Raw genomic sequence first — 17,340 nt, forward strand, 5'->3', positions numbered from 1 at the left:
AAAGGGCAACCAAGAACTTCTTGGTTGGATGGCTGTCAGATGGGGGCTTGCTTGCGGCAGTGAGCTACTGGGTTATGCAGGCATGTTCTGGCATTGCGGTTGTACACTGAACATAGCACATTGACAGAGCTTGTTGAGAGAGAAAAGCACACCTTTCTGTCATGGTAAGCACAGAGGCAGTTACATGTTTGCCAAAACAAGTTAAAAGCGAACTCACATAACAACGCGATTGGTGAAAAAAGAAAATAGTAATTGCAGAAACAGCACATTCAGTAAACAAGCATTGAAGAAAAACACAGTCACTGACAGTAAGACTTTTTTTTAACCCCATTTCAATTGGAAAGTGGAACATTTCCGTATGCTCTTTTTCAGGTGTGAAATGTCTCTCTTTTCATCAAACTATTGGTGGGAGTAAAAAGCTTAGCAATTGCAATGAATTAAAATGGCTTACGAGCAGCAGCTTTTTTTTTTTTAAAAGGCATTTATTTTAAAATCATGAGAGTTTACATAACTCTTCGTTTCCATCTGTTGAATGCAACATGTCTGTCCCAAAACCAATGTTTACATTTGAACATGTAAGAGTCTGTGCTCTTTTTTAAAAATAATTCTCTAAAGATTTCTGCTCAAAGATCACATCAGGCAAATCAGCGCCCTCATTTTAATGTAATATTTTATTTGGAACAAAAGTACTGTAGCTGAGCAGCCAACAGCTTTCTATCTAGAGCGAACATCTGCCCCATCAGTTGAATGTTTTAACTTGAAAAATGGTTGATATTTTCCTCTAAGTGAAAAGAACATTTGAAAAGGCTTTCTGCAGGGCTGCAAATGGCTTCTTATTGCAAGTTGAATGTATTTGATGCAATCTATTTCATTGTGTGTCTGCGTCGTTCATCAAAACAAAACGATATGAATGTGATACATGATAATGTCATCAAACGATAAATCGTACATAATCCATAGCATAAGTGCTTAACTCAGTGATAATGTGGGTGGCTCTAAAGAGACCTTGGTTTATTGTTAGTATTTTCGGAAGGCTTATTTGGCAAACAAGTGCCTTTTTCACTTCAGTTTCTCTGAAGAGTCTGTTAAGCACCAATAGCCCGATTCATGAAATATTTTGCAGAGATCCCGCAAATCCTGCGTGCCGAGAACGAGCCTGCGCGCAGACGTTTTTCTGCGTGATCTACATATTCATTGAAATGTTTGTGCAAAGTACCCTTATACGCAAGTCGTGGCCGGAACGCCCCAACACACCCCCACGTAAAGCAAAAACAGCTACCTTTCCGTGCTCCCTGGGCACGAATACATGCACCCTGAACATAGTGGGTGGAGTCCCCTGCAAGCAGACCTGCATCTTGGGGACCCTCCTCGGGATCCCCCATAACTGTTACCGGCCCTTTGATAACATGCGTATGATTTATCATAACTTTGGTAAAACTCGGAAAATCTGTGTGCGAGCCCCCGTAAACCGTTCCTACATCCCGCTTCTCTAACTACGCGCACCCCTAAGTTAGATTGGAAACCCGGCTGCATACATACACCCCTAAATCCGACGAGCAAATGTATGTATGCCTGCCTTCGGGTGGCGGTTGGTATGACGACTTTGCATGGCCATTTCACTGCTGGGAGGTTGCTTGGTCAGATCCCTAATACATATTGTTCCGTGCAATAGTGTGGTGCGATGGACGGCTTGCGGCTCGTCCCAAGCTCGTGATGCCCATATTTTCCCTTGTTCTTCCTCATTATCCGAGTTCCGCCCTCTTCCATGTCCGCTGTACAAGCCATGCCCACACACTGCGTGGTGTCTCGTGCAAGGCACTCTGACGCTCACAGAGATGTGCCGAGCCTGCGCAAAGCCCCCACAAAGTATGAAAAAGTGCAGCGCAGGACCTTCCATTAATCGACAAACGGGAATTTGCAAGCAGTTTGGCACACAAGGTCCCTATTTACTGTGCAAATAATTCCATGAACAGGGCCCTAAATGTAGAATTATTGATTCACTGCATTCCAAGATGGCCGTTCCAGTCACCAGAGTAGAACCTGTGGCATTTTAGCAGTGCCACTCCAAAATAGCTGCCATCTCATACGGCTAAAATGTGTCTATCCCAGTGACCAAGGCAGAGGCTTTTGTAAGGTACTAGCATTAGTTCATGCCGGCTGCCTTAGTGACCTGAACAGAAATTATGACAATGCAATTCTTTCTCTTCTTGTGTCTATGTTTTGATGTAGTGCAGGGTTGCACCTAGAGTCATTTGAGTGTTGTTTTGTTTGGGGTATTGAGATTGAAAAACGGCTCAACGAAATATCCAGATGAAATGCAAAATGTTTAAATTGTTACCAACATGGGACAAAAGGAGAAACCACCCAGTTTAATTTCACTTTCGTGTTCTCTGCTCGCAGACCCCTAACCCTCTACTTCAGTGAGTTTAAAAAATTACCACCTACAGAGGAGGTTTTGAGTGATGTATTTGTTCTGCCTGGCCTTCAGTCTCGTTAACAAGAGCAACGCCAGCGGTAGCACCTTTTTTTTCTGTGTGAGACAGTTTATGCATCTGATTTTGTTCTTTTTTTTTTTTTAACCTGGGGCAAAATATCATCTGTGCAAAGTTGTTCGAATTGCCCCTGCTTGTGAAATAACTAGAGGGCAGCAGAGTGGGGAGACATGAGGTTCAGAGTGAGGGCTCTTGTGACTGGGGTTGTGAAATAACTAGAGGGCAGCGGAGTGGGTAGACATGAGGTTCAGAGTGAGGGCTCTTGTGACTGGGGTTGTGAAATAACTAGAGGGCAGCGGAGTGGGTAGACATGAGGTTCAGGTGAGGGCTCTTGTGACTGGGGTTGTGAAATAACTAGAGGGCAGCGGAGTGGGGAGACATGAGGTTCAGAGTGAGGCCTCTTGTGACTGGGATTGTGAAATAACTAGATGGCAGCGGAGTGGGGAGACATGAGGTTCAGAGTGAGGGCTCTTGTGACTGGGGTTGTGAAATAACTAGAGGGCAGCGGAGTGGGTAGACATGAGGTTCAGGTGAGGGCTCTTGTGACTGGGGTTGTGAAATAACTAGAGGGCAGCAGAGTGGGGAGACATGAGGTTCAGAGTGAGGCCTCTTGTGACTGGGATTGTGAAATAACTAGAGGGCAGCAGAGTGGGGAGACATGAGGTTCAGAGTGAGGGCTCTTGTGACTGGGATTGTGAAATAACTAGAGGGCAGCGGAGTGGGGAGACATGAGGTTCAGAGTGAGGCCTCTTGTGACTGGGATTGTGTAATAACTAGAGGGCAGCAGAGTGGGGAGACATGAGGTTCAGAGTGAGGGCTCTTGTGACTGGGATTGTGAAATAACTAGAGGGCAGCGGAGTGGGGAGACATGAGGTTCAGAGTGAGGGGTCTTGTGACTGGGATTGTGAAATAACTAGAGGGCAGCGGAGTGGGGAGACATGAGGTTCAGAGTGAGGGCTCTTGTGACTGGGGTTGTGAAATAACTAGAGGGCAGCGGAGTGGGTAGACATGAGGTTCAGGTGAGGGCTCTTGTGACTGGGATTGTGAAATAACTAGAGGGCAGCGGAGTGGGGAGACATGAGGTTCAGAGTGAGGGCTCTTGTGACTGGGATCGTGAAATAACTAGAGGGCAGCAGAGTGGGGAGACATGAGGTTCAGAGTGAGGGCTCTTGTGAATGGGATCGTGAAATAACTAGAGGGCAGCCGAGTGGGGAGACATGAGGTTCAGAGTGAGGGCTCGTGTGGAATGGCTCTTCTAGCCAAAGCTTTTATGACACGAACAGCTTTAGTTCTGATATATTTTCTGATCCCACAATCTTTCAGAAAGGCTTTTAACCTCAACGGTATTGGCCAAATATTTTTGGATACCGCAATTTGTTCTGTGGAACTGAAGTGTTTCTGCTGTAAGCCCATGTGTACTTTCATTCTGCCACTCGTCATACTGGGTGAAGCTTACCCTCAAAGTGTGCACTTTTCGTCTGCTTAAAAAACACGTTTTAAGCCGAGGTAGACTGGGAACCAAAAGAGGCCCTGGAAATAATGTTCAAAGAGGCCCCATATTACATATTTTGATCAAGCCCAACCCTTTTCCTATGGGAACGTTTAGAAATGCTACACAAAAGAGGCCCAGGGTGCAGAGGGCTGCAGAGAAAACTCCAGAGTTCCCTATAGGCCAGTCCAGCCCTGATTTTAAGGCGGGACTTACAAACTCCCCTGTACATATTTTACCTGAAATCTGTCATTTTTTCAAGATTTCAAACCAACAAATGTGCTTTCAACATCAACATTTTGACTCATCTTATTAAAATATCACTGTGCGAAACAGCGAACGTCAGCTTGCCTTTTTCCATTGCCTCTAAAGGATTAGAGGGTCACAGATGAGTTCAGTTTGAGAGGCTGACAGTTTATCCCTGGGTCAAACTGTCACATTATATTCCAGTATGAGGGGATCGCGGTATTCGGGAGGGGTAGAGGCAGAACGCTTATCCCAGAGGCAAATACTCAGAGGTTATCCCCGGGGGCTGAACAAGGGCTTAGCACCGGCTTATCACAGGGTTAGAGAATCACCGAGGGTTTCACAGCTGCAACTTAACCAGGGGTTTAGACTGGGATTCATCTAACAGGTTCAGCCCCCGAGTGTGATGGACTCTGTTTCCTAAAATGTAGCATTAGATGACAGCCTTTCTGTGCTTACCTTTTCATGGTTTCCTGCATGGAGTAGGCCAAACGGCCTTGGAAAAGGTGAGCTTTATATTTTGCTGACCTTATTTACTTTAAAACCATGGGACGGCCCACTTGGTGCAGATGGAAATAGTGGGGTGGGATGTGGTGCTGCAGGGAAGGCACACGACGTGCACGAGGGAAGGGACCACCCCAGACACACTGTTGCCCATTAAGCCTTGTCTAGTTCTCCATGTTGGCTATAGACCCTTTGAGCTTTCCTCCATATAGCTCCACAGTGCTTGCTCCCTGTGTGAGAAAAGAAAAACCTGTGAAGATGACCTCCTGGAAAGCCACAGTGTGTGTCCCTGTACTCATCCCAGCTTGTTTGTTTAATTTTTCCCTCAAAAGCCTTGGCTGAGCTTAACATCTGGGCCTATTCTTGATTTTCCTAGGTTCCGTCTTTACATTATTTTTAAGTGGGGGTTTGTTCATAATTCCACCTGGTGCTTCAGACATTTCACTCATCATTCCATGAAGACATGCATTGGATCTGTAGTCACTAGACAATGGCCTCCCAGGAGCTAGATCATAATTTCTCAGCAATTTCTTAATCCTATATACAGTCTGTGTCCTTTAGTGGGGACTTTTTCCAGATAGCAGCGACTCAAGTGCAAAAGGAGACCATGTGGGAAATGTCCTCTGTTAATTCATGCCCACACAAACATATCCTCTTTTGAGCTTCCTTAGTCAGGTGCCAGATGGTTGCACCAGCCAGCACTAAATTGGGTCAATCTTCCATTGTGTTTTCATCTTTCGGATCAATTGGCTCTGCGTGGCACTTCCAAACACATTGGTGCATCAAACACCATTTAGGCAATGTTTCTTTGCACCCTATTGGAGTGACTTGAGCTTTTCGTGATTAACTTCTCACTCCCCGCACATCCGGCGGTGTGGTTGATTAACACATTCCCAATTCTAGTCTGATCAGTTGGCCTAACATAGAATCAGATGCAACCTGCACACCGGTGCGATGTCAGCGCTGTTTCCCGTGGCAACCTACCCTGAGACTACTCTATACATCTCTTGCTACCAGAGTTCGCAAGTCCTCGAATCTGCCTTTCTGACGACCAACACAACACTACATTGTAGGATCCACTTTGACAATACAACCCCTCTCCAACAATGTTCTGACCCTATCAGCTTGGCAGAACAACCATGTGTGGATACACTTACTGTTATTTATCTGTTTCTCCTCTGCTTCGCACTTTCCACTTCTCCCCCCTTCCATGCACTTTTCCCCTCCCCCTCTCCCATGCACTTGCACGTTCTCAATGTCACTGGGCCTAGTAATATCTCTGTTTTGTTCTCCCCCGTTCCCCTCCTTTGCCTTGTCGCGCTCTGAAACACTTGTGTACGAGCGCGATAGAAACAAAATATCAATCAATATGTACAATTGATCATATGCATGAAGCCAATGATCCACAATGCATTAACTAAACCGTATATTATTCTTGTAAAACCTTGAAATTATTCAAATGTTCAAATGCACAATGTTAAAACACGTGGTTAATGAATATCCTAAGGACTCCAACAAACTGGGCTATTATTCAGCTCAACAACGTATGCAGGCAGTTTTCTTTCACATTTGGTAGATACAGAACCAACACAGTCATTCTGATGTGGGACCTCACCCTGTACAGCGTACTGCACTTCTTGCAGTTCTGCACTTTAGCAAACCATGGAAATAAATAAATAAAGGCATCAGGAAACAAGGGATGCCATTGGCTGGAAGATGTAGGTTAATGTTGCCGTCGTTGGCCGCAGCGTTGGAAACAGCATGTCGGCTAGAAGGACCAGATGGTAGCTCCGTGTGCAGGAAGGTGCCTCGATTACACAAGTCTGGGTACATTGCTGCCTGTGTCACAGACTAGCGCTTCACGGGCCAGGATCGTTTGTACTTAATGGAGAATTCAGTCAAAACAAGGATTCCAAGACCCTGCATAGCAAAGAGAGGATTAGGAGGACACTGGGCCAATATGGAACACAGCAACAGGATGAGGACCTAGCTGGGAACCAACAAAGGGTGCCTTGTAGGTTGGGCTTTATCTGCAAAGTAATGACCCCAAAGACATAGCTAGGTTCATATAGGACAGGGGCCCTTCTTCCCGAGCTGGTAGAAGTGAGGGTACGCTATGGGGGTGTTCTGTAGCTATGAGGCAATGCACATGTTTGTGTGTGTTTCAGCATAATCTCTGTTTCTGGGTGCCTTCCACAGAGGCCAAGCATAGCTCTAATTACAGAGGGATCAACCTAAGTCAGCGGGAGACAGGAAGTATCACGTATAAAGACAACTGGCCGGGAAGCAGTGGAAGTAGAGGGCAATCTGGGTGTCCACAGGCAGTGGAGTACTGTGTTGGTAGATTACTGCGCGTTGAAACTGGTCGCAGGAGAATTGATCACAACTTCATATGCGCATGTTGCTGTGTATTTATGGTGGCGGTCTGTTTAGGGATATCATTAATGTAGAAGGGTCTTGGGGGCTCTCCCCCATATATATGTGGCAAAATGTAACTGTCAAAAAGAAAAATGCCACCAATTCTCCAACGACCAAATTGATTCGATGTAATCAACCCAAATCGTGGAGCACTGGTCGCAGCTGTGAGTCTATTGCCTACCAGGCACCACATCTTATAACACTGGAGCTGTCAAGTATCTGCAATCTACAACCCTGTCTCAAGGAGCTCCCTCCTTGAAGCACAGGGAATATAAGCGCTAAATACATTGGGGCAAAAGGGGCAAATGCCTCTGTTGCTCTTTGACAATGGGGACAGGAACTGCACTTTGCCCCCCGTGAAAAGAAATGAGACATTTTGCAGCTGCGCCTGGACCCTTTTCCCCAGTTGCTGCTTCTGTTAAACCCCTCAGTTAGGCCCTGAAAGAGTTCAAAAGTGGCCCAGCCTGCCTTGCTGCCAGCTCCTGGGCAGAACATCTTTTATAATTCCAAATTCTTTGTTTACACAGATCCACCTCAAATGGGGAGCAATTTCATTAATGACTGGAGAAGACATTGACCAGCATAAGTAGCACTTTCCCCTCAAAATCTCTGTTCTTCTTAAGTGTTAATGTGGATTGTTTAATGTGCAAATGCTATGCACATTGTGCATAACAACAAGTTGCTTGCATTTGATGAATTTAAGCAGATGTATTGTTCATGAAGTCTCTTCTCAGGGTGTCTAAGTCTTGAACTTAATAAGTCCTTTAGGGCAGTTAATGGATGTTGAATATCAGGCCTCAACTAATCACCCATTCCTGGCTTTTAGCCCCTCTTGTTGTATTTTGGTACTTGTAGCTAGGCAAATATCATGAGCACATGGATGCAAAATAACATGCACTAAAATTGCCAGAATTGACAGAAAATGACTTAATACCTGTTTTTCTGCATATATTTAATAAACAAGTGTGTTAATGTAGCAGTGATTTGAAGTGCTGCCACATCCGTAATCGACAAAGTGGCACTGGCCCGTCATCCATTATGGAGGAGCCACAGAGGAGATTGTGTTTGTTTGGCTGGGGAAAGAGGCTGGGTAGGGCAGCATTGCAGCAACAAGTATGGGCATTGCCGTACAGTGGTAGGTCATGTTTTACGAGCATTATGGGTAACACAAACATGAACATGTTCATATGTGGGAGCGCTGGGATATTGCGCTGCAGACAGTATGGACATGTATTGGCACAGCCAGCAATAATGTTTGTGACAGTGGCAGAATACTGCCATATATTGTGACCACTGTTGGGGACTTGACATCGATTGGATTTAGTCACGTGTTACCCTACAAAGCAATTGTCAACTGTGTGGCTTTTTAACCAATTTTTCACTGAAAGAGTGTTGTAAAATGTACCATTTTCATCAATTATTTAAAATACAAAATGCTCCTAGGGGAGAATCCCCTGTCCCCCCTGCCTGCGTTGTTTGGTTTGAGCTCAGTCGTTGTGCTCGGTCACTTGCCGCATATTCATAGGAAATGTCCACGTCCCTTTGATCTCAAAATTCACTGCTCACCACTGGCCATTTTAAATGAGTACAGTTGTCATATGTTTTCTCCCATTATTAGCTTTGGTGAGCTTTAGAAGTCTCACGTTGAGAAGATACTTTGAATTTAGACAGGAAGATTACTGTTGTGTGGCTGAGGTGAAAAGTTGTACCTCCCCTAACCAAGCAGGTTCACCCCATTGGACCTAGTACACACATGTGTACATCTGGATAGATCCTGTGCAAGCTTTATATATGTGTTAGAGGTCTGACCGTGCCTTCACTGCACTACCTTGATAGCAACATCCAGTGCGCTACAAGCAATGCGCCTGCTCCTTTAGACACCTTAAAAGCGAATCACATGCTTTAACTACACCTGCGCTGGCCACCTTTAAGAGGACACAGAGACCCACATGAGCTGGCCACCTCCAAGAGGGCCTGGAGGCTACACCTGTGCTGGCCACCTTTAAGAGGGCACAGAGACCCACATGCGCTGGCCATCTCATAAAGGGCACAGAGGCTACACCTGTGCCTGCCACCTTTAAGAGGGCACAGAAACCCACCTGCGCTAGCCATCTCTAAGAGGGCACAGAGGCTACACCTGTGCTGGCCACCTTTAAGAGGGCACAGAGACCTACCTGTGCTTGCCATCTCTAATAGGGCACAGAGCCCCCCTGCACTGGCCATCTCTAAGAGGACACATAGGCTACACCTGCACTGGCCCTCTCAAAGAACGCACACAGACCGACCTGTGCTGGACATCTCTAAGAGGGCATGGAGACAACACCTGTGCTTGCCACCTCTAAGAGAGCACAGAGACCCACCTGCGCTGGCCATCTCTAAGAGGGCACAAAGGCTTCACCTGTGCTGGCCACCTCTAAGAGGGCACAGAGACCCACCTGCGCTGGCCATCTCTAAGTGGGCATGGAGGCTACACCTGTGCTGGCTACCTTTAAGAGGGCACAGAGACCCACATGCGCTGGCCATCTCTAAAAGGGCACAGAGGCTACACCTGTGCTGGCCACCTTTAAGAAGGCACCGAACCCACCTGTGCTTGCCATCTCTAATAGGGCAAAGAGGCTACACCTGTGCTTGCCACCTCTAAGAGGGCACAGAGCCCCCCCTGCACTGGCCATCTCTAAGAGGACACATAGGCTACACCTGCACTGGCCCTCTCAAAGAGCGCACAAAGACCGACCTGCGCTGGACATCTCTAAGAGGGCACAGAGACTACACCTGTGCTTGCCACCTCTAAGAGGGCACAGAGAACCACCTGCGCTGTCCATCTCTAAAAGGGCACAGAAGCTACACCTGCACTGGCCACCTCTAAGAGCGCACAGAGACCCACCTGATATTGCCATCTCTAAGAGGGCACAGAGGCTGCACCAGTGCTGGCCACCTCTAAGAGGGCACAGAGACCCACCTGCGCTAGCCATCTCTAAGAGGGCACATAGGCTACACCTGTGCTGGCCACCTCTAAGAGGGCACAGAGACCCACCTGTGCTGGCCGTCTCTAAGCGTGCATGGAGGCTATACCTGTGCTGGCCACCTTTAAGAGGGCACAGAGACCCACCTGCGCTGGCCATCTCCAAGAGGGCATGGAGGCTTCACCTGTGCTGGCCACCTCCAAGAGGGCACAGAGACCCACCTGCGCTTGCCATCTCAAATAGGGCACAGAGGCTACACCTTTGCTTGCCACCTCTAAGCGGGCACAGAGACCCACCTGCACTGGCCATCTCTAAGAGGGCACCGAGGCTACACCTGCACTGGCCCTCTCTAAGAGGGCACAAAGACCGACCTGCGCTGGACATCTCTAAGAGGACACGGAGACTACACCTGTGCTTGCCACCTCTAAGATGGCACAGAGACCCACCTGATCTGGCCATCTCTAAGTGGGCACAGAGTCTGCACCTGCACTGGCCATCTCTAAGAGGGCACAGAGGCTACACCTGCACTGGCCACCTCTAAAAGGGCACAGAGACCCACCTGATCCAGCCATCCCTGAGCGGGCACAGAGTCTGCACCTGCACTGGCCATCTCTAAGAGGGCACAGAGGCTACACCTGCACGGGCCATCTCTAAAAGGGTTAGTGGAAGTTCTTTATTTGGTGAACTTTTATTCCAATTCTCTAATTGTTACCTGGCCGCTTGGACGCTTTCATATTTTTGTTTGTGTTGTTTTTAAATTCAACTAAATATATTCCCCATGATCATCCAATATAATTTTTTTTGAAAGATAGAATATGTAGCCTCTTCCAGATGACTTGGCTTTGGCCATTTTTACAATGAAAGGAAGATGGGACACTATTTCTCTAAACCAATTACTATTAAATATTGGTGAATCTTCAGTAAGGAGTGCACTTTGGCACTAATACATGAAGGACACATGCACCCTCCGTTGTCGAGACTCTCGAGAGCAGGCGAGACTGCAATAAACTGCGTTCGAGACCTACGTTTTCTCAAATTCAAGATGGCGGGGGCTATCAGGGAGTGAGTCACATGATTAACCCCAGGCTGGAGAGGACTGTCATCACCCATGGCTTAAGCGGCACAGGAATCACAAGCTTATGCCACGGTTAGCTTACAGCAGTGGTCTTTAAACCGGGGTGCTGCCCCCCGCGGGTGCCCGATGGATGCCCAATGTGTGTGTGTGTGGTGGGGGGTGGAGGCAGACTCTATAACTTGTATTAAAATTCCTGTTTTTAATATGAACTATAAACAGATTTTCTGCTTTGAATTTCTATTAAAAGCTGTCCCCTTAATCCTGTTTTAAAGGGGCTTGAGTCTCCCGGGACATCTTTTGGCCCCCTAGGGAGTCTAACCTCTATGTGGGGGAGGGGGGCAGAAACAATATTTTTACTCAACAGAAGGGGTGGTGGGGGGGATTGGTATGAGCGAGTTTGAATACCACTAGCATAGAGGAAGCGATGCGTGGGCTCCCTTCTTAGCTAAAAGCTCTCACTTTTGTTGAACCCTCACACACACTGAGAAAACAAACACAACGCCAAATGTGCAAGCTGAGCAGTACCCAAACACCGACATGGGATTCGTCATCCGTCTGAACCTCTGTGGCTTTTTAGTTTTGGCCTTCTGTTGACAAATGCCGCCTGTTCGCTGAAATTATAAAGTTGAAGGAAGCATAATGCCTAATCGATGGGCGGCAGACATCTTACAGTTTAAGGCAAACTCTTTGATTGCTTAGTATGTGTTCATGTTAAGGCGTAGGAGACATCACTGCACACTGGCAGAAGCACAGACGAAAATAAACAATGATGTGTGTCTACGTGTTGCTGGAGTCCATGCGCACACGTTGTGCAGTGTGTTGTGCGAAACACATGGATCTTTGCACATTCATGCTATTGTGTTTCATAACACATATGTCATTGATGCATGCGCGTCCACATTTCACCCCAGAGCCAAGGTTGGTGCGTCTTTTATTACTCTATCTCACCTCTTTCCTTTATGAGACATGCTATTGACGTTTGCTGCATTGTCTCTTTCACCCAAGTAACTGTCATGATTCCAGTCCAGTTCTCCCACCACACTTGCACGCAACACACTGTCAGGTCCCACCTCCAGCCAAACTCCCCAGCATCTGCTTCGCTCTACCCTCCTCCCATCTCTGACAGCCAGGGAGTCATTTCACCAAAATGCCATGGGTAGCGGAAGTGACATCACACGACCCTTGACCTCTGAAGACATCACAGGAAGTGTTGTCATTTGACCCCCATCCAGAAGTGATATCACGGGAAGCGATGGAATACGACCGTTCACCCCTTGACAATACAGGAAGTGGCAACACATAGCATTGTTCCTAAGTACACTACGAAAAATACGGACGAATATCACTATAATGTGATATACATTTCATACCTGAATGGATCGCCATATGTATCGTTAAGATCAGTATGTAGAGGCCCATATTACCAAATTACTGTGAATCCAAGCAGACATCCATGGCCAAATGATAATGATGTGTTATTATATAGCACTCGCGCTTAAGCGCTTCATATAGAACAAATATACATACAATATCACCCAACCTGTGTTGGTACACATGTATCGAGCTCAGAAGGATGAAAGCCTGAGTTGAGGTGTTTAAGAAAAGACTAAATCAGTGACTCACCCTCTGAAGTGTGCCTGAAATTAACCTTTAATGAGTCTAGCAATTATTGTATAGAATTCCAGAAAGACAAATTATTTGGTATTCCTATTCTTTCTTATTTAGGGTCACTGCTGAAAGTGTTAGACTTGTGGAACCCTGTGCTCTTTTTAATTTTCTTTTTTTTAAAGAGGCCTGAGCAAGGATGCCAGCAACTCCAGAAGCAAAGAGCCAGATAGCGCTGGCCACAGACCAGGACCTTGCATTGAAGAAGAAAAAAATATATATATACTTCTTTTTTTAGGGGAAGCAAGGGAGACCACAGAGGTAGCAGGGGAGACCTCAGGCGTCGCAGTTGTGACCCCTGGTAACCCCTAAATGATGTCCCTGCTGACAGCTCATGGTACTGCTACGTCTAGCTGCCTGCTGCCCCAGACTACATTATCATAGTGGTAAGCAAGAGCAACAGGAAATCCAGACTGCACCCCCTGCTTCGACTGTTCAGTCGCACTGCATAGCAGTCCAGATTCCCATTTGCACATACTGCTTAATTGGAGCATATCTTTCCTGCCTAATGGGATTCATAATCACCTAAACTGTCAGGAGCCAGGTTATATGGGTGCAATAGGCCAAAGCCCCACCCATAATACATGTGCTGGGGATAGGGTAGCCAGTCTCACACCATGCAAGCTGCAAATGACAGTACTCAGTCAGGATCACCCGACCCGGCTGCCCAGACCATGGCCAAGTAGCAAAGCCCTGGGGCAGCATTATTACACTGTGGTAATTAGGCATACAAGGGAAGGGCCCGGCACATGCACTCACAGTAGCTTTCACTGCTTTAATTGCAGTAGCCATCGTTAGATCTGGTCACCACCATTTATTGTTAGGGCCTCAGCCCCACAAGTAATTTTGTAAACTTTCCACCCATGTAAATAGTACGATCAAGGTCATTGGCCAATGTCGTCATATCTGTGTAGTGCCTGATAGGTTGCATTGCTACCAATACTGATTAATAGATATGCCAATACTTTATGATCATTGTCTCTTACTGCTTTATTGGGAGTTATTTCATGTACTGCCCACTATTGGTTGACTATTAGCTATATTTTCCAAGGTACCATTCCTAGGTCAACTAGTTGGGATCAAAATGTGATATACTGTCTAGTTGAAAACTCTACTACATATATTGCCTAATGTGGGCGTACCTACTTTACCTAATGAATTCAGGCACTACCATTACTGTCTGATATGGATGATTATGATTATAATTGGTTATTTATAACGTGCTTTACACTGAAGAGGTTTCTAAGTGCGGACGAGCACGTGTTGCCACTGAGCTATACTACCCGTGATCACTGTGTATGCCAGTGTTCTCCAAGTAAGGTCCATCAGAGCCAGGGGTGTTAGGTCTGGAAAAGGTCTGGGGCTAAGCTAATGTAGGGACTGTCAGGACTTGGGGCTAGCTGCCATTTTGGTTGTAGTCTCTGAGCTTTTATCCGGGGCTACAACCAAAAGACCTGGGACTATAGCCCCCTCAGCCCCCCCCCCCTCTAGCAACGCCTCAGTTCAGAGCCTCAACCATAGCAAGATTGCAGAGTAACACCCTGTATACCCCTCAAAGTTCGGTTCCCTGTATTCAAATGTATATGTTGCTGATATTTTCAAAACGTGTGGTGGATATGGCACTTGCGAACTGGACTTGGAGACCCCTGATGTATGCTGTCTATTGAGACCATGCCTGTACGGCATATTTGATTTCAACACTGCCTATTCTACCATACCTACAGTGTCTTATAGGAATCCTTATTCCTAAATGTCATTCTGGGGTTCCCTTTTATATTGACTTGTTGGAAATGCCCTTTCTATGATGCCTAACTTGAGTCATAAATGGCTTCACCCCGGGGTCACATCTGCTGGAGATACAATATATACTGCCTGATACACAGTTGAAAACACAAATAAATCATTAACTCCACAAAGTCCAAAGAAATTGGCCATGCCAATGCTTGTCACGGCTCAGAATTGGGTGTGCTTTATGTGTGTGAGTCGCTGGGGGTTTATTTTCCCTTCCTTTAGAGGCAAAAAAGTGCTCGCAATCCTCTGCCTCTTTTGTTAAAATGTGAACCTGTAGACAATGACGCCCAAGCAGCAGCATTGACGATTGGGCCGGCACCAGATGTGTAGCCAGATCTCGGGATCTGGCCAGAGTCAGAGCTGCGTGGGAAAGAAAAAAAAAGAGAAAAAAAGAGAGCGCCTGCGAGCAAACTGTAAATTCCTCTGGTGACCCCGTGCAAGGGGTCAATAGAGGAAGTTACAGTCCTCAGCCACGACCCGGTCCTCAGCCACGACCTGGTTTATTTATTTATTTATGCAATGTTTGTCGGATGCCTGTATCCGACACACATTGCATAAATAAATACATATACAGTTATCCGACAAACATTGCATGAATAAATAAATACCCCTATTAACATTGAAACTATCATACACGATGCAGCCATCCAACTGCTTTCCAAGGGGAGCTGCAGGAGCTGTCCCGGGTGTGTTTCAAGTAAAACAAAACGTTGCTTGTGGCGAACAGAAATCACTCTGTTTGAATAGTACCCAAGGGGGAGTTTTTTAAGTAAAATGGGTTGAAAATTGTGCATTTTAAAGAATATTTACTTGGCAACACTGGTTAAAACTATTATCCGCATAGTGAAGTAACTCATCACCAGTGCCATGGAAGTGGTTTAAAGTGAATTGAAATATAGTTTGGAAAAGAAGCAGCATGAAAGAAATAGCGCCGTTTAAAACTATTATTTTGGACATTTCCTTTGATCGGAGGTCAACTGCCAGCTCTGCCCCCTAAACCCTGCCTCCTCGGGCATGGCACCCCCAAACTCCACCCCCACCTTGGACCTTGTGGGATCCCCAGCAATTCTTTTCCATTTCCACCACTGCCAATCCGAGAGAACTTGGACAGCGCGCTCGTTGTTGGCACAGCGCTTTGAGGTCATACCAATGATACATAAGCCGCTATATAAATGCCAAGTAACATAATATAACATAACATGAAAATGTACACAGATTACCAAATTAATAGGGTACATTGAGCATAGTATCCTTTCAATCGTTACCAATTCCCCCTAAGCGGCAAATCAGCTAGAAAATGTCAACATTATCCATCCCATGTGAAGAAGCTAGTCCAGTCCGGGGTTTAACTGTTCATTCTTGCACTTCTAGTCCGTGACCGCACTCATTATAAATGCAGAACTACAAGTCCCAGAATGAACAGTTAAAGCCAGGAGTGGACCCCGGTCCCTTGAATGGAATGGTTAATGTTGGCATGTATGCAAAACGATTCTAACACCTCAATAGCATCTGCAAATTGGCTGTAAAACTAAGCTGCCCGGTGCGTGGAATGACTATTGTGTTGCCCGCCACTCAGAGGAGTGACTTATTCTCCAAAGAAAGCATGCCCAGTGGTTTGCGTGCATCCATGATGTTGTCGGCGTTGCTGGCCCGAGTCGCTTTTCTGGTATTTTCGCTGTGCAAGATTTTATTTATTATTTCTTGAGCCATTTCTGTACTGGGATTTTAGTACTTTGAACATGAAAGTGTTGCAGAGAGAGCTAGAAGGAGCATCTTGTTTTGAGGAGGATCCAACACTTTAGGGTATACAATTTGTTGAGAGGTCCAAACCTTCGGACCAAACCTTTTATCCGATTGGGAATCGGATTATCTCGACACACCTCATCGTATACGAGCTCTCTCTGCTTCTGAAAGTAACAGTTTGGACCTCATTACGAGGCTGGAGGTAGCCATGGATCTATTAGCTCCATGGCTGCCTCCAAAACCCTTCCGACTCCGCCCTGGTGAATGGAGCAATTACCGGTCCATTCCGAGGTCGGAGGGACCAGCAATTCCCCATTCACCAGGGCCATTCCCCATTCCCATTTGAGCCCAAATAGGGCTCAATGGAAATGGGGAGGGCGCTAATAACGGTACGGCAAATTGCGGTACCGTTATTAGCTCTAGAGTCCCTTTGCGAGTCCCGTCCTTAACGCCTGCAAAAACCAGGCGTTAAAGAAGGACCCGCAAAGGGAACTCGTAGAAGGGAGGTAAGGGATTACTGGCATCGGTGCCCTTACCGCTGCCGGTAATCCCTTACCTCCCACCTCGTAAGAGGCCCCTTGTCTTTGACAACCTTCTCCGACACATTGCTCATTCCAATTTGTAACCAGGAGGTTTTCATGGCGGTGCTCAATGGCACGGGGAGGAGAGGCAGAAAAGCAGAGAGGGAAGGGAGTAAACACTTGCCTCAATTGCTGTCCCTTTCTCTCTGTACATCTTTGATCCTTTCTTTGTCTCGTCCTTCGTCTGCATTACTTGAGAGTGACGGAATGAATCATCTCAGTGACATATTTGACCACTATTAAAGCCGCAATTAATTTCAGAAACACGCTCCACACAGCCTTCTGGGACGGATTATCATTTTGCGACGACATAGTTTCCTGTCATTCAATGGGGGGGTCGAAGCACTTGCACCTGAACTCCCCGATCCAGCCA

General features: G+C 46.5%; 1 protein-coding gene across 1 annotated transcript in view; it reads left to right on the top strand.

The window, feature by feature from the left end:
• Positions 1–17,340, top strand: part of IGSF21 (immunoglobin superfamily member 21) — a 2,012,705-nt gene that overhangs the window by 349,681 nt on the left and 1,645,684 nt on the right. The window lies entirely within an intron of this gene.

The sequence above is a fragment of the Ambystoma mexicanum genome, chromosome 8 (assembly GCF_040938575.1).
Source record: "Ambystoma mexicanum isolate Mex_15411 chromosome 8, UKY_AmexF1_1, whole genome shotgun sequence".
Classification (NCBI taxonomy): Eukaryota; Metazoa; Chordata; class Amphibia; order Caudata; family Ambystomatidae; genus Ambystoma; species Ambystoma mexicanum.